Source organism: Cuculus canorus, chromosome 1 (genome assembly GCF_017976375.1).
Source record: "Cuculus canorus isolate bCucCan1 chromosome 1, bCucCan1.pri, whole genome shotgun sequence".
NCBI lineage: Eukaryota > Metazoa > Chordata > Aves > Cuculiformes > Cuculidae > Cuculus > Cuculus canorus.
In genome coordinates, this window is record NC_071401.1 from 177,137,957 (window position 1) to 177,164,188 (window position 26,232).

At 41.2% G+C, this 26,232-nt stretch overlaps 1 protein-coding gene across 1 annotated transcript in view; it reads left to right on the forward strand.

The window, feature by feature from the left end:
- The first annotated feature begins 233 nt into the window (after window positions 1-233).
- The window catches only part of PRICKLE1 (prickle planar cell polarity protein 1), a 63,674-nt gene continuing 37,675 nt past the window's right edge, over window positions 234-26,232 (forward strand). Inside the window, exon 1 of the mRNA XM_054051632.1 lies at window positions 234-384. The gene's annotated coding sequence lies outside the window, so the exon portion shown is untranslated. The remainder of the gene's footprint in view (window positions 385-26,232) is intronic.

Below are 26,232 nucleotides of genomic sequence, written 5' to 3' on the forward strand. Positions count from 1 at the left end.
GGCCATGACCTAGTAGCAGACAGGAACGGTTGGAGTCGATGATCTCTAAGGTCTTTTCCAACCTAATGATCCTACGATCCCACGATTCTGTGAAGGGTTTTTGCAAGTTCGGCAGCGACTCCGCTCCTCCCCGCGCGGGGCCGGGCCGAGGCTCCTCCCCGCCCCGCTCGGCGATTGGCGGGTGGCGGCCAATGGGGGCGGCGGGGCGGCCGAGCCGCGGTCCCGGCGCGGGGCGGCCGAGCCCCCTTAGGGCGGGGAGCGGGCGCGGGGCTCGGCAGTCGCGGCCGGAGCCTCGGGACGGGCGTTGCGTCCCCTCCGCACCATGCTCGGGCGCTGACGGCGGGGTGTGGACTGCCGGGAACGCGACGCTGCCCTGCGGGGAGGGTGAGTGGCGGCTCCCTGCCGAGCAGCCGGGGTTTGCGGCTCCCTCCGGGAGCAGCGCGGGGCTGGGGCGCCCGGCGGAGCGGGAGGCGGGAGCTCAGCTGTCGCCTGTCGGAGCGGTGACAACTGGCTTCTTCCGAGCAGCCGCCGCCTCCTCCTTTGCCCTCGGCGAAGTGTCCGTGTTGGGTGCCGCGAACGGTGGGGACGGGGTGGGCGCGTTGTGCCCGCCCGGCGGCATCCCTCGGGCTCGCTGCGTTGTGTTCCCGGGGGGTGAATCCCCACGGCGGCGCCCTACCCCAACTATTTATTTGTTTTTCCCCCTTCTTCACTGAAGAGAGAGCTCTGGAAGGGCTACGGGCGCTCCTCGAGCCCCTTCTCCCTCGCTATTGCATCCCAACAGGGGGTTTGCAACTCCAGCAGCGCCCATTTATCCTCGGTCCGTGCTGAGTCTGGGGTGCCTTCGTTGTTGTCCGAGCGTGGGGTGCCCGGGGCTGGCCTTGGACAGGAATCTGTCACTGTCCCCCAGTGGGGTGGCCGAGGAGAGCGGAATAAAGCACCCGCCGGTACCCGTGCTCCTAAATGCCATCGACTGGAGAGCCAGGAAACGCAGTGGGAGATATTTTACAAGCTCTCTGAGAAATGTTTATACAGAGGATTTAAAGGTTAACAATGCGTATTTGCTACGTGCTAAAACCTAAAAGGTGGCAAAAATAAGTGGCTAGCGTTACTGCCGGTGAAATCCCCCGTTTTCGTTGTTTAGCTGGTAACTGAGATCTTTACACTGCATGTTTTTCCATAGCAAACTCGGAGTGACTACTGAGATTTTTCCCCTTTAGCTCCAGTTATTATTTCTAGAAGGGATTATTATTCTCCGCAGCGCAGGTATATTGCGGTGCCCAGATTTTCATCCCAAAATGCCAGTAAGTCAGGGTGGGCTTGGAGAGAGAATGAAGGGGACAGGAACGGAGGAGAGCAGTTACTCTGACTGCAGTGACAGATTCTTTCATTTCTCACGGCAGAGCCCCGGATGAGCTGGTCTGGTGCAGTTCTGCCAACAACACGGTTAATTGTGTCCTGTAAATCAAGGTCCATAGAGCTGCTCTTTTTCTGTATAACAAAAGGTTTTGTAATGAGTAAGCCCAGATCAGTCATATAAAAATTTTAACATCAACTGGGCAAGGTGTGCGTGTGGGGACCTTACAGGGTTAATAGCTAAACTATTAAGATTGGAGTCAGATGTGGGTAAAAGCAACAGGAGAGTCTGGTTTTTCCTAATATCCTGTAGTATGATAACTCTGAAGAAGGTGATTGTTTAAAAAAAAAAAAATCTGTTTCAATTTAAGATTTATTAAGCAAGAAGAATCTTACGTAAACATCAAAATCCTTTTCTTGTTTGGAAAGGCAAGAAACGGCTAGAAATGCCATCTGAACTTAAAAGCAAAAGACTACAAACTATGTGTGGATTTTCATGCGTATGTGCAAGAATGTTATTAATCTCATTTTCAACTAACTTGTCCTATGTCTTAGGGCGACCAGGGTGTTTAACTCAGGCTTTTGGCAAAACTGCTTCTGTGCTTCCCCTCTCCTCCCCCCAGCAAATGAGTTTGTTCTAACGTTTAATAAGATGCTTAGAATACAGGAGTAGGAGATAGCAAGTGTCTTCCAAAGAGGGAGAAATGCAGGGGGTGGAAGAAAGAAGCCAGGTTTTACTTCCATATATAATGAGTTGGGAATGTAAATTTGTATATAAGGAGAAGATCTGAAGAATGACTTGGCACGCTAATGACCTGGCTTTTCAGAACTTCAAGAGTTTGGTCTGTCTCCCCCTATGGTTATAATAAGAGATTAAATGCATTTGGCATATTTAATTAATTAGCATATGAAAATCAGATGGCTTTTACTTTGTCATTGTTTTGCTGTGAAACTCTTCTATGCTAATGAATGTCTACATTTTACAGAGTAATTTAAATGGCTTTGGTTCTTATTACATCTCTGCAGATTGCTTTGCCCCTTTCTAACGCTGCAGTCTTTGTATCCTAGCCTAAAAGTCCTTTCCCTTTGTAACGAGGATCTTGCGTAATCTATTGTAACGGCTGCTACACCAGCTTCTAAACAGCTGAAAGTTGCACTTAAATTTAAGCTTCTCTCTGCTTGGATGCTATGTCTTGTGCATTCCAGAGTTAATTGTATATGCAGTGGTGAAGTCCATTTAAAACAAACAAGCTGGGTTTTGTTTCTGTCTTCTGCCACTACCTTATCCTAAAGTAAAGAGATCCCTGCTGTTGCGGTATAAAAACACGCTCTGGAACATTACTTTTCATTTTTTTTTATAATGACAGTCAGTTTGTGTTTCTGGGAAAGCTGTTGTTTGATATAATATTGCATTTGGAATACTTGATTATGAGATGGCTGCATAATGACCAAGTGGCTTATATCACTATTCAGTTTACTCCCTTATATTAAGGCTTAAGCTTCAGGTTGGCCAGTGCTGTTTCTCCTTATGCTGTTTAAACAGATGTAAACTTTAGGTTAACTCTAGTCATTAGTATCTGCTTGGTGGAAGCTGTGCATGCTTAGGTCTTGCTCCTGGAAATGTTTACAAAAATGAGTAGCTTTTACTTGTGAGCTTAAATTGTTTGGATTATGAGTTGTATAATGGGGAAAAAACAGCTTGGAAGGATACAGCACAGGAATCACTCATCTTTCCTCCTCCCACCTTATGGCTGAAGAATGATGGGAAGAAACATGTTTTGCAAGTAATAGCACATCGAAGTCATAGCATTTCTGGCAGAGGTTCCCATATAGACTATCAGATCATAATTTGCCAGAATTAGTGTTTTTTACAGAAGCAACTATTTGGCTCCTCATTCATTGTCAAAGGATATTTCCAGTTACTGAAGAAAATCTCACAAGTGGTCTGGTCTAACTCTTTGTTTCTGTATTTTGCTTGTTTATGTTGTGAATTAAATACATTATAATTTTTTTGCAGAACTAAATGAGCAAATGACTTCTCAGCACATGCTGACAATACTTCTCAAGCATGTTCTTGTGCAAGGTGGTTTTTTAATATACAAAATGAGATACAAGAGGTATGAGCCAATACAAACAGTTTTAGTGTTTTTAACATATCTGTAAATGACAGCTTTTTGCTAGTTTACCTTTTTTTGGAACTCTGCCTGGAATGCCAACTCCTTAACAGTTCTTAAATATAACCGTAAGATTGGTGAGTTACTTTTCATGATCATTTTGAACCTATCAAGCTCAGAGTGTTTTTCTAGCTAGTAAACTTGGGGTATACAGTCTCTCAGGCAGGCCTTTGATTTCCACTGGATTACACATCAACAAGAGCTGGAACTGTGTTATTTCACTTGTTCTGTACCAAAGTCATGTACTCCTGTCTAAGGTTTGTGTTTGAAACATTGATTTATAGCACCTGATAGCTCTTGCTGTTCTGCCTTGTGTGCTCCTCCTTCATTTTCCTTCTCTTCCCTCTCCCTCCACTACTCCTTGCTCTCTAGTTCTACCAAATTGGCAATAAAGTGATAACAGTATTATGGAGTGTGCTGCTAGGTTTATAGATGTAACAGTTTTATTCAATTGCCTCTCTTATCTGAGCACAGATCCCACAGCTTGCAATTAGTCTTTGACTTTAGTAACAATTCTGGGTTTTTGAAATGTTTCCAGTTACACACAATATTGGCTTCATGGAGTAGCTACGTGCCAAAAAGGCATTTTTTTCAACTGCCATACAAATATTGAAATATAATTGCTTTGCTTTTATTTAAAATAAAATTTGTTTCCTGTAATGTTTTTATAACCACCTTTTTGAGCTTGTTGCCTTCTAATCTTGCATCAAGTAGCCCAGATCTTAATATTATATGATTCCAGAACTAGGCTTTTCTGAAGGCAATGTGCCAAATCCATGTCTAATGTTTGTGTTAATGAAGTATATATGAAGACTGACTTCTCGGTGGATTTGATCACTGATTTGTATAATTGCAACCAGCATGATTAGAAATCTGCATGTCAATATCATCATGTTTATATTAAAACTTGCAGGGTGTGGGTTTTTTTTTTAATGCAGGATGATGTTAGTCCCTTAAATTTTCTTAAAAGGAGTCTTCATTGTCCAAACATCTTCATTTGTGAAGGTGTTTGAGTGTTCTAAAAAGAAAGAATATAGATGCAGTTATGAATGCAGGCTTCATATCACACTGCGTGTTACATACTCCTGTTCTGTAGGAAAGCTGCACGTTCTCTCACCAGTCTTAAAAAGACTGAAATTAAGAACTTACATGTTAAGAATTGCACAACTGAATCTTTAAACTTATCTAGATGGATACTACTACACTGCTTCTCAAAGCTCACACCTCTTTCGTATTCCCGTGTTCCTCATTGGAGCTATGTAAGCCACATCTGACACAAGTGTTGTAATTGTTCAGCTTTACCTATTTTACCTTCCCTAATCTTTTTATTAACAAAGTACTCCTGTGACAGATATAGAGCTTGCTCAGCAGGAAGCTCCACTGAGGCACCCAGGCACTCTTGCTCAACCCGTTGAGCATGTGGGCTGGTCGGACACTGCCTTCATCTGTGGCCCATGTCTGTAGCATTGCAAATGCACAATAGCCATGGCACAAATTGAAAGCAGCCTTGCATTTTCAAGTGTGTATCAACTTGTCTAACTAGAGTAAAAGCTGGTTTTCAAGTATGTTAAAAATTAGTGCATGATTAGTGAAGATGTTTTTCAAAGATCTTTTTGTAATCAAGTGTTATAGGTAATTACCCAGAAGTTCAAAAGTGTTTATGTAAAGAAATTGCATATGTTTGTGTTAGTGCTTTAGGACTAATATATCTTGACTTTATTTCATCCTCCTTCCAGAAATGTCATCTTTTTGCAGGAATCGGTACTTTTGTGGAAGAATAAGCTTCATATGCTGAGTTGACTATTCAAAGTGTGAATATTTATATACTTTAAAATTAATTTTATGAAGTCATTGAAGAAATGTCTGAACCTAGTGTATTTGCATTTGTATATACGGACTGCTAAATGAATTATGCTAGGTCTAGAACCTCACTGGTGAATTGCAGATGTCTTTTGTGAAAGTTTACATATGGCTTTCTGAGAGCTTTGAACTGTTTTCTCATGCTTCGCCCATCAGAAATATCATGTGGATAACTTCATAGTGAGAGGGTTTTTTTCAGTCATGTTTGCAAAGCGTCATGGATCTGTGTGATAAATACTGAGTTCCCATTCATCGTAGGGCTGAAATGGGTTTGTTCTGTGCATATGGGATGTGGGAATAAGATACACAGAGGATATGTTTGTATATAACAAAATTAATAGTATAAAGCAAGTGCAAAGGAACTTAAAAGCCTACTAAACAGCTTGGCAGGCCGATAGCCAATGAACGTCTTAGAGTAGTGCCAAATGTGTAGAAAGCAGACTAGGCTTTCATCTGTACTGAGGTACTGGAAAAGTACGTAGCTTCCAGTCTGGCAAGGATGTTGTTACCTGGAATGCAGTTTTGTTCTGTTTTCTCAGCAGCTCAGTGTAGGTTTAGATTTCAGCAGTTATCTGCTAGGAGGTACCGCTACTATGTAGGAGAAATGTGGGCTGCCTAAAAAAGCAAGCAGTGGTGTTAACAGCAGCAATTCTCTGCAGCCACATCCCAGAGTGTAGGTCCCCTTTTGTGGGGCACTGGCCTCTGCTCGGGAGGCTCCGGGGAAGGAAGCCATGTACTAGGGTAAGGCTGGAGAGAACATTTGTATGGTAAGAGGGAGCTGTACATATTGATATGTTCAAGTATGAGCTGCCAAAAAGCTCTGGAAGTGTTTACAGCGAAGGATGCACTGCTGGTTGTGACCAGAATGGTTGATTTAGCTGTTTGTGAATCCAGTAAACATCAAGCTTTCCCTCTTGACCTTTCATACAGACAATTTGTTTGGGCAATCTTTGCGGGGGATTTCAGGTGGTGTGAAGCTGTAGTTCAGTGTTCCAGGCTGATGGCCCATTTCTTTCTCAAGATAGGATTTTCCAGTTACATAAAATTCTTGATTTCATGCAAGAACAACTCTTGCCGTTTTCAAGTAGCTGTTAATATATTGAACTTGAGCTGTGTAGGTACTTGATTGAACTGAAGTGACCACAGTGACAAGCAGACATGTTTCACTGCTGCAGATTTATTCCTTTGGCATTTCTTTGCACAATCTTCCCTGACACGCAGAGCTCTATTGTCTAGTTCTGAATCTACCACCTTTTAGGCTTTAATTTTAGTAGGTTAGTTTTTCATGTCTCTGTCTGTCTCGTATTGTATTGTAGCTGTTCATAAACATTTTTGACCTATCAGCGGGTGTCTTATTAGCCTGGAGCTGATGCTGTAAAGAGGTAGTACTGCTATGATGAGGACTCTTTGTGGCATAGCAGCACAATGATATACTTGGTGACCTTATTTTAAGAATTGAGGTGATACCAGGCTCCCATTCATTTAAGGCTTTTTTCTAACTTTGATGTGTAACTCTGTGTTCAACACCTAAATACAGACTCTGAAACTCTCGAAGTTAGATATTTAAGGTCATAGGTGTTTGTTCTTTGGTCTCTTCCCACCTTCGTATGGCCTCTGGAGGGAGCCTAATGCTTTGAAAGAACAGATCTCATGAAAATCAGCAGGTATATCTTGAATTATGCAACATTTTTCTGCAGGTAGAAGTCATCCTCCTTCACGCAATTCTGTCCACTTATTCTCTTGCTGATTTGTTTTATACTAAATCATCCGATGTTGTATGCACGTGTGAGAAGAGAATCTAGACTTGTTTATAAAGGAAACTGCCAGCATGTCTTCCAGCTTGAGTGCAGGGGGAGAGTTAAAAAACAACTTGTGAGCTGTGTCATGCGCATGAGTGAAGGTAGGAGAAAAGCGTTCCCAAACAGACAGTTACAGTAATGTTCTTTCGGTGCTGGACTCTAAATCACTATGGGTTACTTCAATCTTGCATGCCCATGGTATATAAACCTGATAAACCAATGAAATATGTCTTCCCTCTGTAAAATACTCAAGCTGTTTCCTTTGCACTGTTGCTTAGTTGTGCTGGTACAGCTTGAGCAGGAACATAGAGATGGTCTGAAAATGTTTGTGTTTGAGGGTTTTCTTGCTTTCTGTTTGAAGTAGCTTCACTCATCCATACAGACTGGTGCAATGATTGTGTGTTAGTGCATGAAGTCTCTCAGTGGGGTGGTGAAAGAAGAACTTCCTGATCCACATGCTGCTACACAGAAAAAAAATTATAAAGCTGTAGCTTCTCTTGTGCCATGAAGTGGTTTTATCACCTATAAATCATCTAGTATTTTGTGTATCTTTATAACTACTGCAATATATATGTTGTCTGGATGATTCTGAAAGATTTTGGAAGATCAGGTGTTTGAGCTCAGGCATGAATGATGGCTAGGCACCACTTCTAGTGATGCAAATCATTCAGACTTCCCCCTTCTCCCAGTTTCTGTGAGTGTAAAGTCTATGTCCTTCATAAAGGAAATGGCTTGCTCCTCATTTTATAGAATAACTACAGGAAAATATAAATCAATGTCTGTCGGAAAGAAAATGCAATATTTTTTTCTACAATTTTATTTTAAACCAGTTTAACGACTGGGCTTCTGACTTCTTAATGCCAGTCCTAAGTCTTAAAAATGAACAAACCTGGATAAGCTGCAAGTCCCCACCGCCACCCCCAGCTAGAGCCTCTTTGCCTGCCTTTGCTTGTGTACTCTATCGGTTTCACAGTTCATATACTTGTGTTTTTTTAAAATCTCCCCCTGCACTCTGGTGGGAAACATGCCTGCAGTTTCCTTTCAAACACACAAGGCTTGATTCTCCTCTCACAATGGCATAAATTGTGAAGAACTCCACTTGAAATCAATGGATGTAAAGACATGTAAAATGGGGTGAGAGAAGAGCCCAGCCTCTGGTTTCTATTTTTAAGTGAGTCTGGTTAACCTAAAATTGTTCAATGTGCCACTGTGACTTATAGTTTGTAGCTATCGATCTCTATGCTTGTTTCTCTTCATACATAATGTTTCATTTTCATATATAATACATTACAGCTAGTACCCCTAATCATGATGCACATTTCTTTGATTTATTACCTCAGTACTACTACATCACTTTTGGTAGTTAATAAGCAACATGCATGGTAAACTACTTGCCTTACTAGGGTCAGATCCTACAAAAAAAGTCTGGGGTGTGGCTGTATTCCTGTGCCAGTCCTGAAGGAAAGAAAGCTGGAATGAAAGCTTGATCCAAACTTTGTGGTTTTCTATTGCTTTAATAGTTCTAATCTGTGAATCTTGTTCCTTGTTATCCAGGTTCAAGATAGTAATTCTACATAAATTAAACTTTCCTGGCTATTGTTGGTTTTCCTGTGCTTCTTAGGTGTTCAGCTCCACTCTTATGCTTTGCATATACTCTGGAACTTATTTTAAGTTCAGATTTTTCTTTGTACGACTAAGTACTTGGCAATAAACCTGGAACGTCCACACATAATTTCGACCATTGCCTTAGTTTTTGTGGTTGCTCACATTTGTTTATTTTTTGGCAATGGATTATGGTCCTTAATTACCATCAGTAGTCAAATAACTGAATGAGATTATACAGCGGTGCTGTAAAAACTGTTAGTGCTTGCTATGATCTGTACATGTGTGGGTATCTTCGAAAACAGTCGTCTCATTCATTAACCAGTGCAACAGACTCCAACTTTACCACTATTTAGTTTTTTAAATTAATGCAGTGTTCTCTACCTAACTGAAACGTTGCTTTGACTACCTCTTTTTATAGTTAAAAAAAAATAACATGAAGTAGTTGACTCTTGTAATGTATTCTAACTTGGAGTAGATCTATTGGTTTATTTGAATTTTTGTTTTCTGTTTGAGTAACAAATCACAGGTGTCCACAGTGGAGTCTCTTTAAACTTGAAAAATGTCATAGGCTTAGTAATAAAATTTAAGTGATATTAACTTGATTGCAATGAGAGTGAAAACTCTGTGGTGTTTACTCTTGTGCTGTTCAGTACTTCATCTTTAATTCCCTACTCCTCTTCTTGTCCCTCCACCCCCATGAAAGAAGCGATTGCATAGCTAGTACGTGGTGGCCTTATGTATCAGTGAAGTACTTGGGACAGAGGATGCCACAGGTGTTGCAGACCTCCATCTTCAATGTGGCTTCCCAGCCACAGAGCTAAAGAACAACCAGCTTCTGACCTCTTGACTGTGGTAGTCCCAAGAGTGAGTTCTCCCTTGTCCCTGCTAGGTTTTCAGTTACTTACCATGGGAAAAATCAAACATCTTAGATACTCGATTTATCATGGTGTGAATTGATTGTAGCTTTAGATGCGGCTTTGGCTTTTTTTGAAATATAGTTGTCCAGCGGTGAGTTAGCATGATGATGGCAGCTAAACCAACACGTGGTATTCACTGCTGTGATGGTGTGCAGTAGTGTTTTCCAGCAGCTGATGGGAGAAGTGGTGGGGCACAGAAGCGTGTTTGAAAGGAATACATTTGTTTGTCAAACAAATACACTCTTACTTCAGAGCTGGAGGCTTCTCAGCTTTGTTCTGGTAGAGCAGCCCTTGTGGGGTGGGGAACTGATGGCCTTCTGAATGCAGAGATGTGCTGGTGGACTTCTGGCAGCAGGTTTTATTCATTTTTAATCTGATGGCTTTGAGACTCAATCTGTCCTACCACCTTTGGAGCATTTCTAAGCTCTTCTGTGAGTTACTGTTGTAGAGGCTGCAATGCATGGCTGGAAGACAAATTACTTTTTGGTAGTATTTTCAAAGCATAAGGTCAAATGTGCGAAAGGCGTTTTTGGGTACAAGAGAAACAAGAGTGCTATGGCTAGAGTATGAGGATCTCTAGGAAAAATAATCTTTAGTGTAAATTGGAGTATACAGCAAGCTTGAAGAAAGACTGAAATCTTTGCCAAGGAATATGAAGCACCTTATAAGCTTCATGGATGAAGCAGCTTCTATTGAAAAAAATGTGGGAATAGAAGAGTGTCCTTCTGGCTCTTTAGCTAGTCAAAGACAATATCGTGTAATAAGGCTGATGAATAAAGTCTCTGAAGAGACTTAAGTAACTTTCTGCCTGTTGGGAAACTGGTGGTGTAAGACTTGACCTCAGGAAATTGAGCTGTATTTGGAGATCCAGGGCTTGAACTTGTTTATAGATAGTTCTGAGGAGTGACAACTCCTCAAAATACAGAGCTGATGGTGCAACGTATCTGCAGGACAGAAATCTGTTTTGGAAGTAGAATAAGCCCAAAGTAAATTTTAGGATGTAGTCCTTCTAATAAATAAAGCCAGACCCATTTGCTTACCGTCCTGATTTGTACATAGGTATCAGTAAAACTAACTACTGTTACGACGTACCTATTCCAGGCCTCTTTGAAAGCAAGATTTTTGTTACACGCCTTCTGACAAGAGACCTCTGATAGACGCTTGTGCCCATGTCTTCTGTGCCAGTAAGCATGCATATGAGTGTATGGCATGTCTTGAATAATCCTTCTTTTCAGAAGGACACATTGCAAAATAATCATCTTTAAGGGATGTGTTCTTGTGGGGATGGTAGCAGCCGGCTCTGGTCAGGAAAATTCCACTTTACAGACTCAAAGATGGCAGGAGACTTAACTGTTGACTGGTGGGGTATGGAAAGCTTATGTTGCAATGTTAGGGCTCGGGCTGTTATTCGTTTTCAGTGGGGACCTCGGGGTCCTGGTGGAGAAGCATTGCATGCTGTTACCCCCCTCAGGTGGGAGAGGTGTGATGGAGTGCAGCCACAGAGCTGGTGTGACTTGTGATGGCAGCTTAACATAGAGCTGAGTAAAAGGTCAATGAGCAACTCTGCAGAGAAGGACCTGGGAGTCCTGGTGGACAACAAGCTAACCATGAGGCAGCAATATGACCTCTTGGCCAAGAAGGTCCTGGGGTGCGTTGGGAAAAGTGTAGTAAGCAAGTCAAGGGAGGTTCTTCTTCATCTCTGCTCTGCCCTAGCGAGGCCACATCTGGAGTACTGGGCAACCTGATCTAGTGGGACATGTCCCTGCCCATGGCAGGGGGGTTGGAACGAGATGATCTTTAAGGTCCCTTCCAACCCAAACTGTTCTGTGATTCTGATTGTGTCCAGTTTTGAGCTCCTCAGCTCAGGACAGACAATGAAATACTGGAGAGAATCCAGCAGAGGGCTACAAAGGTGCTCCAGTCCATATCTCTTGTGGGGAAAGGCTTGGAGACCGTGGATCTGTTTAGCCTGGAAAGACTAAGAGGGGATCTTACTAATGCTAAGCATATAAATGTCTAAAGAGCGGGTATCAAGAGGATGGGGCAGACTGCTCAGTGGAGCCCAGCAACAGGTACACACTAAACCACAGGAAGTTACACCTCAGCATGAGGAAAAGCCTCTTTGCTGTGAGGGTGTCAGAGCCCTGGAACAGGCTGCACAGGAGGCTGTGGAAGTCTCCTTCTCTGGAGCGATCCCAAACCCGCCTGCACACGTTCCCGTGCAGCCTGCTCCAGGTGAGCTTGCTTTAGCTGGTGCATTGCACTAGATGCTCTCCAGAGCTCCCTTACAGCCCTGACCACTCTGATTCTGTGGGTGACGGAGAGCTCCTTTCCTCGTTCCCCTCGGCCTGGGGGCCAGCGGGGCGGCGGGGCTGCCTGCGGTCCCTCTCACCGCTCCGGCGGGGAGGCTCGGTCCCCGCTAGGTGGCGCCCGCAGCCCCGACCCTGCGGAGACCGGCGCCCACGGCAGCGTCGGCAGCGCCGGGTGCGAGGGGATTGCGTGGCTCCTGCCTCTCTTTCGCTGCGCTTTGTGGTCCTTGGAGCGCTCCTGCCTGGCTGTGTTTCAAGAGAAAGCGTAGGACTCTGTAAATGACGTGTTTGCCGTGACACCGAGTGCAAAATGAAGTGTGAGTTTTCCCTCAAATTATATAATTCTGCTTGAAATGAGTGAAATAAATGGATTTGAAGGACAGACAGCAGTCTGCCAGTGCAAAAACCAGAGTGCTTGCTGTTTTGTTTTTTTTTTTTTCAGTTCTTCTGCTCGCTGTGTCTCTGTATTTATCTGCTACTGCCCAAAATTTTAGTGGAACCCAAAGAAAAAGGGAGCGAGGCTGAAGGTCCCTGCCCATACGCTCAAAGATACGTTTAGATGTACGTCTCGATGATCCAAGAGGTCTTTTCCAGCCTGGTGATTCTATGATCTTTTGGGATGACATCTGATGTCATTTTTTTCCATCAGGAGAAGATGGACATGACTTTGTGGGCAGACTTGGAGAACATGAAGTGAAACGAAGCTTTTGCCCTTGAGTTGCCCTGGCTGACCAGAGAGGTACAGCCACAGCCCAACAGGCTCTAGTGCTTCGTGCCTGCAGAGCGAGCTTTTCCTCCTCAGACTTTCCTTCCTCAGAAGACCCTCCGGCAGGATGAGGACGTGAGCCGCCTATTCAGGCGGTGGTGGCGGCTCCGTGAAGGTGTAAGTGGTCTGAATGTGTAGATGGAGGCTGGAGCCTGATAGCAGCCGCTCCACAAATACAAGAGAAGAAAACCAAACACTTTGTCTCTCTCCAAGCCCCTGGTAAAGCTGCCCAAACTAGTTTAACCAGGCCCAGTGACAGAAGGAGGAGGAAAAAATGGGCTCTGCTGAACAGCCAAAAGAGCGTGCTTCCTTATCACCCTCATTCCTGGGGAGATTTTGCACTGCAATGATCATGTCCTGAAGGTATGGGAGTGAGATAGGCCTGCCTGAGACTACAGGAGAAATGTATTTTGTTGGCTTAAGAGTTCAGTGTCCTTGTGCACATACTCTTAACATTAGATAATCATAAGGAAGCTGTCTGGGGTCAGCAACTCTTGGCCTTCCTTTTGAAGGAATGATGGGCAGGTGCTAAATTCAGGCCTGTGGAGTAATCCTGCTTGGGATGCAGGCTGCAGCTGCCACAGGTTCCCTCTTGGAAGGAAGACACTGTACAAAGTCATTGAGGCTTCAGATGGGCTGCACTGTCGAATGATAGAATCGTTTGGTTAGAAAAGACCTTTGAAATCATCAAGTTCTAACCATACCTGTCCACTACTAACCTGCACCTCACCTACCCATCTTTTAAATGCCTCCAGGGATGGTGACTCGACCACCTCCCTGGGCAGCCTGTTCCAGTGCCCGATAACCCTGTTGGTGAAGAAATTTTTCCCGATATCTAATCTGAACCTCCCTTGGTGCAACATGAGGCCATTTCCCCTCATCTTCTCACTTGAGAGAAGAGAACAACCACCTTGCTATAACCTCTTTTTGGGTAGTTGTAGACGGTGATAAGGTCTCCCTTCAGCCTCCTATTCTGCAGGCTAAAAAAAACCCAGTACCCCCAATTATATCAGTCTCCTTCCACAGGTGCAGGGTGAATGTCAAATAAGGGAGGGATGCAACTTGCCTGGCAAACAAGAGATAGGGTGACAGCCTGCGCAGCCTATAGCCAGAAGATTTGTGGATCAAAGCTGTCCAACACTGAACCCTGAGCTGCATGCATGGTGAACTCTTCCACCTGGATAAAACTAGCCTAACTGCAGAAGAATGGTGAAATTGTAAGCATCTGGAAAATCTTCTGCAGAAAAGAAATGAGGAGGAATTTCTGGCACTGCAGAACTCTAGCATCTGGATAACTTGACCAAAACATTTTTAAAAAATAAAATAGTGGTTTTCTCAGTATTTTAGGCATAAGGTTTGAGAGTTTTTAGCTAAATCTTTGTGAGTATTAGCTTGTTAACATGAAAAGTGTTACTAGCTTTCTAGCATTTCTCATGGGGCAGTGAGACAGAGGTGTTAATAATGAATCACCTGAGTGGCAGGTGCTGAAGCCATTCTCAAATAGACAAGAAGGCAATTTTTTTATCTTCTTCAAATACAGGTTACTGTTACACCAAACAAGACCTGTCTCCTTTGTGTGCTTCTTTCCACGAGGGGGGGGAAGACATTCTTTCAGGGGTGGTTTTTTGTTCTTTGAATTCAATGTTGGGAAAGGAAACTCTCAGTAGTAAATAATTAGGTTAGGAACTAGCAGGATGGGCTTAAATGAAAGTACCTCCTTCGGCGATTCCTCTCCCTTCTTAATTGTACAATGGACTTTCTCAATGCTGCTTCCTGGTATTCATCCAAGTCCTTCAGCCCTGAGTACCTGTAAACAATTAATGTTCTCCTGCATGGCATACAAATCTTGGTCAGTGTTTAACAGGGTATTTGTGTGTGGCTGCAGTTTAACCTTCTCTAGAAATTCTCCTGTCTTCCTTCTGCCTTTTTCTCTATGTCCTTTCCTCCCAGTTGTTTGTTGATGACGTATTTAGAGCCCTTATATAAATTGAATAGGGCAATTTCTATGTTACTGTGTTCTGTGTCTTGAGAAGAAGCTACAATTGCATATTAATGTCAGGTTTTAATTGTATATCTCTCTGTCCAATATGTTGTTTGTGCCCACGTATCAGTTTGCTATCATAGTAAGATGATGATGGGAGAAGTTCCACTCTGTCATACTGGAAAAACTAAAGTGATTCCTGGGCCTTCTTTAAGGTTTCTTTTACTATTGTTTTCTCCCTGTTGTGGATTTAGACAGAGTACGTTGCTAGTTGCCTCTTGACTGTGCAAAAGCAGAACACAGGGATATGGAAGCAAGAGCTACTTTTAAGTGCATGTTGCCTAGTACTTAGATTGGCCACTGGGTATTGGGGAATTGTGCCTGTGATGCGGAGCATCTTATAAGGTGTTAAAATGGACTGAACATGTAATGAAAGACTCTCAAAAGTACAGTTTGGAATTGCAGGACTTACTGGTGTGAAGTATGTACAAATGAGTTCAGTCTGGGAAGAACTTACCAGCCAACAGCAATGGTAACTAAGTAAAACCAAAACAACCACTCCCCTACTCACCAACCAGAAGGAAAAACAGTCAACTCATATGTGCTTCTAGAAAATAAGAGGTCTCTTGAGTGACAGGTTTCTTTGAAGCATTGTTCAGCCCTGGTGCTAGTTTTATTGTGTAATCACAAGGCATCAAAATGCCATAGAGAAGTGTTCTTTTAAAAAGGAAAACAAGCCTTAAATTTTTTAATGTTATTCCATTACCGTTCAGTTTTCGTCAGATGATGCGTGGCTTCACGTGTCTGAATGATAACTTTAAAAACTCCCTTCTTTAGATGTGAGGAAGCAATAAAACCAATATAGTGTTATCTAAGATGCCAGTTGGCTGAACATCGGCAGCAGTTGGAGCATTTCAAGATTCAGCAGGTAATGGTAAAGTGCGTGATGCCTGTGGTTATCTTTTTCATCTTGAGCAATGTGCTCAAGAAAATGACTTCAAGGATTAAAATTGCATATATTTTATACCAAAAGTGTGTGAATAACAAATTGCTAGAAATAATTTTGCCCAGTAGTGAGAATGACTGACAAATTGACTGACAAATAGACTGAGAAGTTTAGAACAAGGGAGGAATGGAAAGGGCCCTTGCATTTAAACAGTTTTTCTTATAATGTTAATAGAAGACTTAAGACTTCTTAACAAGTACCACTTTACAATTAAAACTAGAGATACTTTCATTGGAACTTAAAATACTTAAGTCTCACTGTAAGCACTCGTTGAATGTTTTGTCTAACTGACCATTTCTTATTAATTACAAAGCTATCAGTAGATTGGATTGATAAGGCATAACCCTGAAGCTGCTTCCTGTACATGATCTTTAGTGTTTTTAAAAATCTATTCTTATGTTCTAATCATGTCTGGCACTGTGGTGCCTTCAGGGGATGATGGACTGTGATTATGTGGGATTTTTATTCTTAAGTCTCCTAGTGTAAATTTTAGGAAGCTTATATCGATTAGGTAACACTTCTACCTCTGAGTGGATAGTGTGCTGTCTGTACACTCATATGTAAAGACTTGTACAGGAATACAAAAAAATTTATAATACATGTAACGGTCTGCAGTTGATATTCCATAGTTCAGTACTTCTGCTGTCGCCAAGACAAGCTAAGGCTTCTCAGGATTGTTGGCTCCAGGGAAGCCTAATGATGTAAATACAATTACTCGCATCTCGGTGTTGCTTCAATCTTAAAGTGTCTCTGTAAACTATAGACAACTCTTCTCCTTCAGTCAAGCTTGTACCACGTGTCAAAAATGTTTCTTGAAATAAGACAAAATGCATTGAAAAACAAGGAGAGGGTTGTTTTGTTTCTTCTGGAAGCTCTAGTGAGTTCACTGGAGAGCTGAAATTACATGAGTGACTGCTGCTGATTGCCATCTCTACACAGCACCTCTTTGCTCCATGAAACTATATTTTATTGAAAATCTAAAATATACCTTGTCTCTTTCTGTACAATGTATAGCTCTGGTGCTACTGGCTGTCCTTTTGTTGTTTTTCAATAAGACTAAATTCACTTGATAGACATAGCTCATGATCTGCTTCTGCGAAGCCACTATCTGGTGCATCAGGGCAGCATTTGGACAAAATGCTTCACAGAAGTATGTAGTACTGCTGGGGAACCTGGCTCACAGAATAAGGTGAAGATCCAGAACACTGGAAGAGGCCATCCTCTATAGCATGTCCAGCTCTCAAGTTCCTGACTGTTCAAAGCTGATATTTGGTGGAGGCTGATCTTGGGCAAATTCACTGTGTATAAAACTAATCAGACTTAGCAACTTTGTACTACTGCTGGCAATGTCTTTGGTAGCTACTCCTCTAAAACCAAATCAGTCCTTAATCAAATATCTATACCCTAACAAAGGCAAAAAATGTTACTTTAAAAACTCCATTGTTTTTCTTGAAGTGTTCATACTCAATTCCAACTTGTGCTTTTGACTTGCACTATTGCTATGGAATACCTTAAATTATTGGGATAGAGTAACATCTGGTAAATATTGATTACTTTGGCAGATGAACACAAGATTTTTATTCCATCAAAACTGAATTTTTCCATCTGTACTTACAAAAAAAAGCATCCATTAAAGAACTGAAGAATTTAAAGCGTGAACGTTCTTCCACCTCTCCCACCCAGTCTTTTCTTCTTGTCAGTAGAGTCTGTCGGGAGAAGCTGTAGAAAATTAAACTTACTACAAAACTAGTTTAATTTGTATATAAAATATTGCATATATTCTTTCCTGCTGTTGGTTAACTTGGTCCAGACTTGGGTCTACTCTTCTCTCACTCCAGGACTTGAGTCTTTGATGTTCACAGTGGTGATTACAGGAGAAAAATGGTACTCATGGAAACACAGTAAAGATGGAAGAGGTAAAGATCAACTAATTGAGAATCTGGACAGAAAAGAGAAACTAATTACCTTATCTACTTTTCAAATAGTTCCTCCTTTCATTTGGATAGAAGCAAGCTCATAGTGACCCAATATAGCTGGTAATGAAATAGCAATCCAGCTTTGACCTGAGTGGGAGATGTACACTTCAAAGGATAACTTGAGTGTTGTACTCATCAGGAAACAGTTATTATATGAGCAGTGCTCATATATCTGTTCCACCTGTAGTTTGCTTAAAGCAAATACAGCGGACATCATGTTCAAAATGTTACGAATTCATTTTGATGGAGGACAAACAGTTCTGTAGCGCTTCAAGTGTGTTCTCATCAAACTGAAGCAGCCACTATGCTGGATGGGTGAGTTTGATCACAATTGAAAAACATCAGTCTTCACACCCACAGATCACTGGAAAACTAAGTTTTGGACCCTTAGGCTTATTTTATTATCTGCACTTAGTGTCAGGTCAGACCCAATACAAATCCCGTGTGAGAGCTGGCATAGTTACTTACTCTGTTCCCTACAGGAGAAAGTGCAGGTACTTTTGTAGAAGTGTTGGAAACACAGAAGTCTGGTTGGAAACAACCTCAGGAGGTCATTTGATCTAACCTTCTCTCAAAGCAGGGTTGACTGAATCTCGACAACCTTACATCAATGCAGTATTTGGTTTTCTGCAGCGTATAGCAGGTCTGTTAATAAATAAGCCCATGTTTCTACAAACTGTATCTTCATAAATTCTTCTTTACTATGTGTTCCCATTGGAAGAATGGGGATAATAGAAAAATCCAACATTCTTTCCCTTTTGCATGCAGCTATTCTTCAAGGATGCAGTGCTGCATCACAGTCATTTACAAAGAGTATGTTGACCTGTTTGTGTGGCTTGCTTCATTCTTGTCGTTGAAGTATCTGACTGCATGGCTGTTTAAGTGAAACTTGAGTAACGTCTTCCACCACTGTTAGGAGGTGATTAAGATTCAATTAGGGTCCAAGTTACATTTTACAATTAGGGTCTAATTTTACATTTGAAAATAACTTCTAAAATGTTAATTTGGAAGTGGTGTTCATGAAGGACAGGCTTCGTGTTGCTGTTTAGAGATGTACCGTAACTCATGGACAACTGAACTCTGTCATGCTAAGGCAACTTGGCTATGTGAGACAGCAGACCCTACTCATATTCATGACCCATGAATCATGACAGATGTGTTCAGAAAATGTTTACAAAATTAGGAAAATATTCAGAAACAACTACTTCTGAGTGCTGATCTAGAGTACTTCCAGAGGAAAATATAAGTAAATGGCAATAAAGATTGTCATCTCTTAAATCTACGTGGCATGAAATAAGTTTGAGAAACCAGTCGTTCTGAATGAGTATAAATTTTGCAGCTCAACTTGAACCTCTTAAGTTTGTTTTGTTTTTACATTCAGTGTGTCTGCATCATGCTCTCTTGTAAACAGCTGAAGCTGCGTGTTCTTACCCTGTCAGACAGTTTTTATTACTGTGGATTCCTTCCAGGTGATTTGGCAGTAATGGGGAGGTTTGAGAAGTCATAGCTACACTTCAAAGAACAAGAAAAACTCTGCGTGTCAGGTGCCCAGAGATACACAGCAATTTAGTGAAAGTTGGATTTGGATGGGGACCGTCATGGAGGCTGTCCTTTTATTCCTATGACTTTTCTGGGACTCTGAGGATAGTTAGAGAACTGTTCAAGGTATCTGAGCTTAACAGGCCTATTGTCAGTGAGCACTGGTAGGTAAGTTGGTCACGCAGGGAAATCGCATCCTTCCAAGGAATTCTACTGTTCTGAAGTGATGCTCAAATCCAAGCTCCGAAGGAAACTCTTATTTATTTTTTTTTTTTTTGAGTTACCGCCCAACACGCAAATCTATTACTGTTCAGTCAGTTTACATTGTTCCAGGTAAGTAAGTAAAACTTTATTATTCTTTCTGTGAGTTGTTAATCACTGCTTAATCCTGTTTTTATAGAATAAAAGTTCAGATACTTTGGCCATAGGAGTTCACGTATTATACTCTAAAACTCAAGTACTCTTTATTAATACAAGCAGCTAATACCTACCTACAGTAAATTTATCTTTGTGTCTTCCTCCTTCCTTGCCTCAATGTGCAAATGCAAAAGAAGAGAAAGATTCAGGGTGTCACTCTGAATGTGAAAATGGAATCACTTGGCATAAATGCAGTGACAGTGGCTTGAGAACAGCAAGGGAAAAGTGCTCACAGAGGGCCTGAGTCCACTGGCTTAGAGCACTGTTTAGATAATTGCTGCTGTGGTCTGTCTTTTCCTTTGCAGCTTTACTGCTCGTCTGACCTCACAGTGAACTGGTTTAAAAAAATCAAATTAACAGGAAATTTCACTTTTTTTTTTTTTTTTTAACTTTGGCAGAGTTGTCTTTCTGCTTGTTTAAATTCTTGCACAGTTCTACCACGCAAGCAACTGCGTGCCGGTGCTGGCACAAGGAGACTCTGTGTAGTCAGCAGGGAGGAATAAGGAGCCATCCCTGGAGCATCCCAAACACAAATGGGTTTAATTTGTGTCTTTAAAATCCCTTGTTATCCAGTTCTTGTGTGTCTTGCTTTGTCTGCATTGGCACAGTTGTTACCCCGGCCTCTGCCAAAACTTACTGCTCCAACCCAGTGGAGGGAGTGGAGTGCAGGGTGGGATGTGTAGGTCTCAGCCACTTCGGGGAGGTTTCAGCCTAAACCATGGATAAGGATGGGTCTAAACCGAAGTGGTAGGTAAAGAGTACATGCCCTGGTGAAAAAAGGCATATCCTCAAATCTTTTAGGTCTATGATGAGGAAAGTAATTACTAAAGCTGGAGTCTCCTACAGAACAGGCTTTTTTTTTTTTTTTTTTTTAAAAAACATTTCTCCTGTAGATAAAATCTGAGAACTTCTGTCCCTGGTGACTTTCTTTGATGTGTGATAGATAGCAAGATGGAATTAATTCCAATTTTAAAAAAACCTCACAATATTTTTTAGTGTAGTCAGTTCTGTGTTTGGTCTTAGTTTGCTGTTGAATCTTTGGAGTCTTTTTCTAGGACACTATAATTTACTTTCATTTGTGTATTTTTGGTTGTTTGAGTTTGTTTTCCAAAGCTTTGCGTTTCTCATTTGTGTCATATTGGTCTTGATGCACTTAAGGATCAAAAAGTACAGTGGCAAGAGATTTAAGAATGTTCTACAATCACCAAACTCTGAAAACTGCCAGAATTTGCTAGATCTTGAATGCAAACAGTAGTCTCTCTTCTGTGATGGTTGCTTTTGTAAACCTCTCCTGTGTGTTCTGTTGTTGGTTTGATCAGTTGATCTATGTTGTATGTGCAAATGCAAACTCAGGTCTGGTGTTAATAAACAGCTTCTTGTATACATCAGGTATACAAAAGTGGAAAAACAAGAAGTCTTAAAAAAAAAAAAAAAAGCTTAACGTAGTCAAACTGTGTCCCCACTGCTATACCATTAATGAAGATTTCAGAGGCCCTATATCTGAGGGCTTGCAGAGGAGTGCAGTGCCAAATGGCATGTTGTTTCCTTATTGAGCTTTACTAAGTCCTGGGTTTTGGTACTGACAGAGTTGAGTTCTTCAAGGAGAGGAAGTGTTTATTGAGTATTAAAATTAATTTACTGTTACTTAAAGGACGTTTTTTTGATGTGAATTTATATTTTATCAATATGTGCATAAAATGTATTATTAGTAGTTCAGCTTTGTGTTCTAATGGTTGTTGTAAGAAAATCCACATTTTTTAAATATTAGTTTATGCTTTCAGAGAGCAAACTTCTTGATTGTAGTGCATTATTGTGAGTCTCCAAAACTTTAAAAAATGATAACATAAATTTAGAGCAGGCAAGGACTGGTAAATAAAGTTGTCAGATTCTCCAGCTGCAGTAAGGGGCAGACTCAACTCTAGATGCTGAGGTCTCTACAGTGCTTGGCTAGTAATCCATTATCTTGCTGTATTCTTGACTTTGAGCAGCTATTGTGCTAAAGTGTGGGTCCCGGCTTTCAAAGTCTTTCCCACTTTCTGCGTGCAGCAATGGTTGTAGCTCTGAGAGAACAGATTGTCTGGCTCTTTTTTTGTTTTTACTTTTTCTATTTTTTTAGCCAACCTTGTTCCCAATCTGGTCTGAATGCAATCAGTTATCTGTAGATAGCAAGCAGTGACTGGCTGTGAATAATGTCTGTGTATAATGTCTGTGTTACTTAAAAGTGACATCTGTGACTTGCCAGACTGCCTACGTGGAATGCCTCCAATGATCTAGCTGTTGCTCATGCACCCCTGTAGGAGGGGACGGCAGCCTTAATGCAGGACTGAAGTGTTGTGCTTCTCTTTGTTGACCTCCGTCCTGCGCTGCTGTAGTCGGAGATCCTGAAATTCTGGTATAGGTGATCCGCTTTGAAACAGTGTCCGCTCCTGCTGCTAACAGCTGCTGCCTTCTCACGTCATTGTACAGATGGTGGTATGCAGGAAAACCAAGACTTTGGAAACCTTGTGTTTTGACAGTCCTTCAGAATGTTTCCTTTGCTGAAAGAGCTTATGTATCAAGGTCAACTCATGAGGATTTTACAGAAAAAGCTGAATTTTCACTTCAGATGTCAAAACCACAAATCTTCGGAAGTGATCATATGGACAGCAGATCACCCTGGTGGTGACTCAAGCATGTAGTTTAAGACACTTCCAAGCCTCATCGACTTCTAAGAAGGGAACAGAAGGATAGTTGCTTAGCTGTAGTTAAAACAAAGTTTTAACAGCTGCTAGTGCCTCTGAGGTGAGGGCTTACATAGTGCAATATATAATAGAAGTTTGATTCAAAAGGCTGCAGTTGCTTACTACTTGCATTCACAATGTGGAGAAGATACTGGTGAGAGATTGTTACTGACATGGTGAGTTCTTTTTTCCACTATGTTTCATGATGCTGCTAGGCTTCAGCCTAGTGATTGTGGCATCCTTCCCTGCCTTCCCTAATGTTTATATTTACAGATGGGTCAATGTTTACAACCATTCAGCAGAGACAGAAGTACCTTTTTTGGATGGAGAATAACAAAGATCATTAGTTGAACAAAATTCCCTTATTTATCTGTAGCCTCTCACCTCTGTTAGCTGTCCTGAATGTTGGTTTAGCAAGGAGTCTAGAGATATGCTCAAGTACTGAAGAAGGATTGTTTGCTGTGCTCGCATCTGTCTTCCGGGCTGGTAGAAATAGGAAAATTACTCTCACATATGAGCTTGTAGCTATGTTGTGCAGAGAAGTGGTTTTGGAAAGAGTTCTGATAGTGACTTCTGTCTAAGAAGCAATAGTTAAGCTTTTGAACCTACTGAAGCCAAAAACTGATTCCTGTCTAAGGATACTATTATTTTTGTGATTTTTATTTGTTTTAACGCAGATCCACGACATATGAGATACTTAGAAACTTAGAATAGAGTTAAACTTATCATGTTAACTTAATGCTATAGACTGAACAAAATCCCCAAAACACAGCTATTGCTTGTTTTTACCAATTGATCATGGAAAATTAAGGTAACTGAGTTTAATTATCCCTTTGTTATACCTAAGAAAATCAGACAGGGTTGCTGGATGGTATGCCACATAGTACCGACCAGGTTTGCGTGCAGTTTATCTCATGGATGTCCCTGGTTTTTCATATGGGACTTCTTTTAAGGATAAATGGATAAAGCTTTACTGCTCTGTCAGTGTTTCCTCAGCCAGTGGGAGAGGTTTAGCGCTTGGGGCTTTTACTCCAGAGTATATAAACTACAAAAAGCTAGTAGTAAACAGGATGGGGTTTTCTCCATCATCCATGTAGTTACTAACTGATTGTTTTGAAGAACTAAAGTGTGCAGATGTGAAGACTGTCCTTTGAGACCAACCCTTGAATCTGCACAAAGGTTTTCTCTTGCAGTGGATAAATAGCTTGTTCACAGACATTAAGGTGTATATTTACAGAAGTTCTGTTTACTCTCTAGCCAGGAGATGGCTCTGTCTAGTTATTCCCAAAGAACATTGGCATTTCTGAAGCTAGAGGTAATTGGTATTCCTTGGGAGGAATTTTTAAACCCCATATTTTTATGCATGTGTTTCGTGAATTTCATCATACTTGTAGGGAAAAGCTTGAGCAGAAAGGAACTCTGAACAGAATGATGCATTTGGACATCTTTGCCTGTAATTTGAGATCTGTTTGTAGAAAGCCACAATAAAGGCCTTACAGTAACTAAAATCTGGCTGCAAAAGCTGGGTGGGCACTCACAGGATTGTCTTTTTGCTGGAAACAGCCTTTGGGCTGAAGCATAAGTGGCTGCAAAGCATGGTTTTCTTATTTATATACAAGTGTTGTTACACCTAGTAGCTACTTCCACTGATTTTAAAATAAAATAATAATGCTACATGCTGAGTGGCCTCACACTGTTAAGCCGCTGATATTTTGGTCTGTGTTGCTCACTGGAAGAGAGAAAGGAGAGCTACTAATCTGCTCTTTGATACTTAGTGGTCCAGTACAAGACTGGGGGACCCAAAGGGTAGGAATAAATACACATCATTTTACTAAATGGAACCAGTAAGACGAATACTTGGGAAAAGCCGTCTTCAAAAGCAGTTGTTGACTACTGTTTGATATGCTGCAAAAAGTGAGGAGCATGTTGAGAGTCTTAAGTATTACACAGTGAGCTATTACATGAAGGAAATGTTAGTTGTGCATAGATTTTATGGTTAAAGGGCTCGGCTGAAAAAATAGATGCACTCTCACCATGAATTGTAATTGTGAAGTATTACTACAGATACCGATCATCACAAGTCTTATCACCATACTCATGTCATCTAAATGTGCACAAGTGAATCCTTGCTGATAGGTCAGGTAGCTACTGGGTACCTTGTCTACACTTGTAGCTTCTCAGGTCAAAGAAAACTGTAGTGTTTTTCTGATGGGTGGTAGGTCATTGACTGTTACTTTTTTCTAAAATGAAGTTAAAACCAGGTAATTGACTAGTATAAAACTTCTTACTCTTACTGGTTGTCATCTTTGTTGCATTGCAGATTACTTGCTTGATTTAGACCCACATAAAAATGATAGATAGGCTATGGGTCTCTGAGTAGAAGATTTCTGTCCAGTTGTACTCTTTACTGGTAACAAATGTTGCTAAGATTTTGCATAAGCAAATATTACTGAAAAAGAAGGAAACTGCAATTTCCAGCTCCTAAGGTTTCAAGGGACGTCTTTGTCAGGAATCTTAAGTTCCAGGCACAAAAACGTCACATGATATATTTGAAAGCATTGTTGTAAGATTGTCTTTAAATGGCCGATTTTTTTTAATTTTATTTTTTTTGTTCTTAATATTTGGTGAAATTCTCATCAGAGTTTAATGCTGGGAGATGAGCCTTCAATTCATAAATGAAAACCTATAGATGTAAACTCAGACGAATTTCTTCTGAAAAGAGGCAAAATATCAACATTTTAAAATTGCAACAAATATGGCAGTGTGATGGATAGCATCTGTTCTCTGGGGTTAGGGCTCAATTTAGGACTTCTGGAAGTTGCTTGGTTTTCTGTTTTCCTTTGCTGCTTCCTTTGTAGACAAGATGGTTTGCATTTTTCATGATACTAAAATGCCTATGTGATCTTGACATAAGAATCTCAAATTATTCAACACTTCTGGGAAACCGTGGCTAGTAAATATGAGTAAGTTTGGCATTATTATTTTCCCAGCTTCTGAAAAGGTGGACTTCTCTGTGAGTTTCAGTATGGTTAGTTTTGTTTCAGCTGGGAGAGATGTGAATGTAGTTGGTTTTTTTTCCCTGGAGTTTCATCGTACTGAATAGCTTTTGGGCACACAAGGCTGACTTGTTTGAATGCTGATTTGGGGTTTTTTTTTTGTTTCCTGAGACTGGATACTTATTTATATAATAACACTCAAGTATTTCTGACCTCTTATAAAATTTGTACGGCTGAACCATCTGTTTTGCAATGTAACAGAGAATGTAAGTCTAATCAGTAGAGGGAGCCGTGTTGAAGACGTTTTCCTCCTTTCTGTGGTCCAAATGCTAAGAGACATGACTATGTAAAAAGCTTTTGAGAACTGACTGACTTGCTGCAAAATACCACTGGCTGTTTACTTGAGACACTAGCGTAAGCTATTCTAAATGTTTTAGGGAACTGCATTTCTATACTGATAAGTATACTGCAATTATCTATTTTCAAATGTTCATGAAACCATAGGCTGGTCATAGGAAAGTTAATTTTGAGATGCAGATCCCAGCTTGGGCTGTACATACGTTGAGCAACAAGTTGCAAAAAAGAGAATGGGAAGCATCCATTTTTAAATCCCTTTAATATCTGTAAGGCTCCTCAGAATGGGCAAATCCTTGTCTTAAATGTTCAGAGCTCATTTACAACTGTACAAACACTTATGCACTAAGGAAAATAATTGTACTTGATTTTTTTCCCCACCCTCTCTAATCCTTGTACTTTTTATAGCTCTAAAGTAGCATGGCTTAACAGCTGCCTTATGAGCAGCTGAGATATCCTT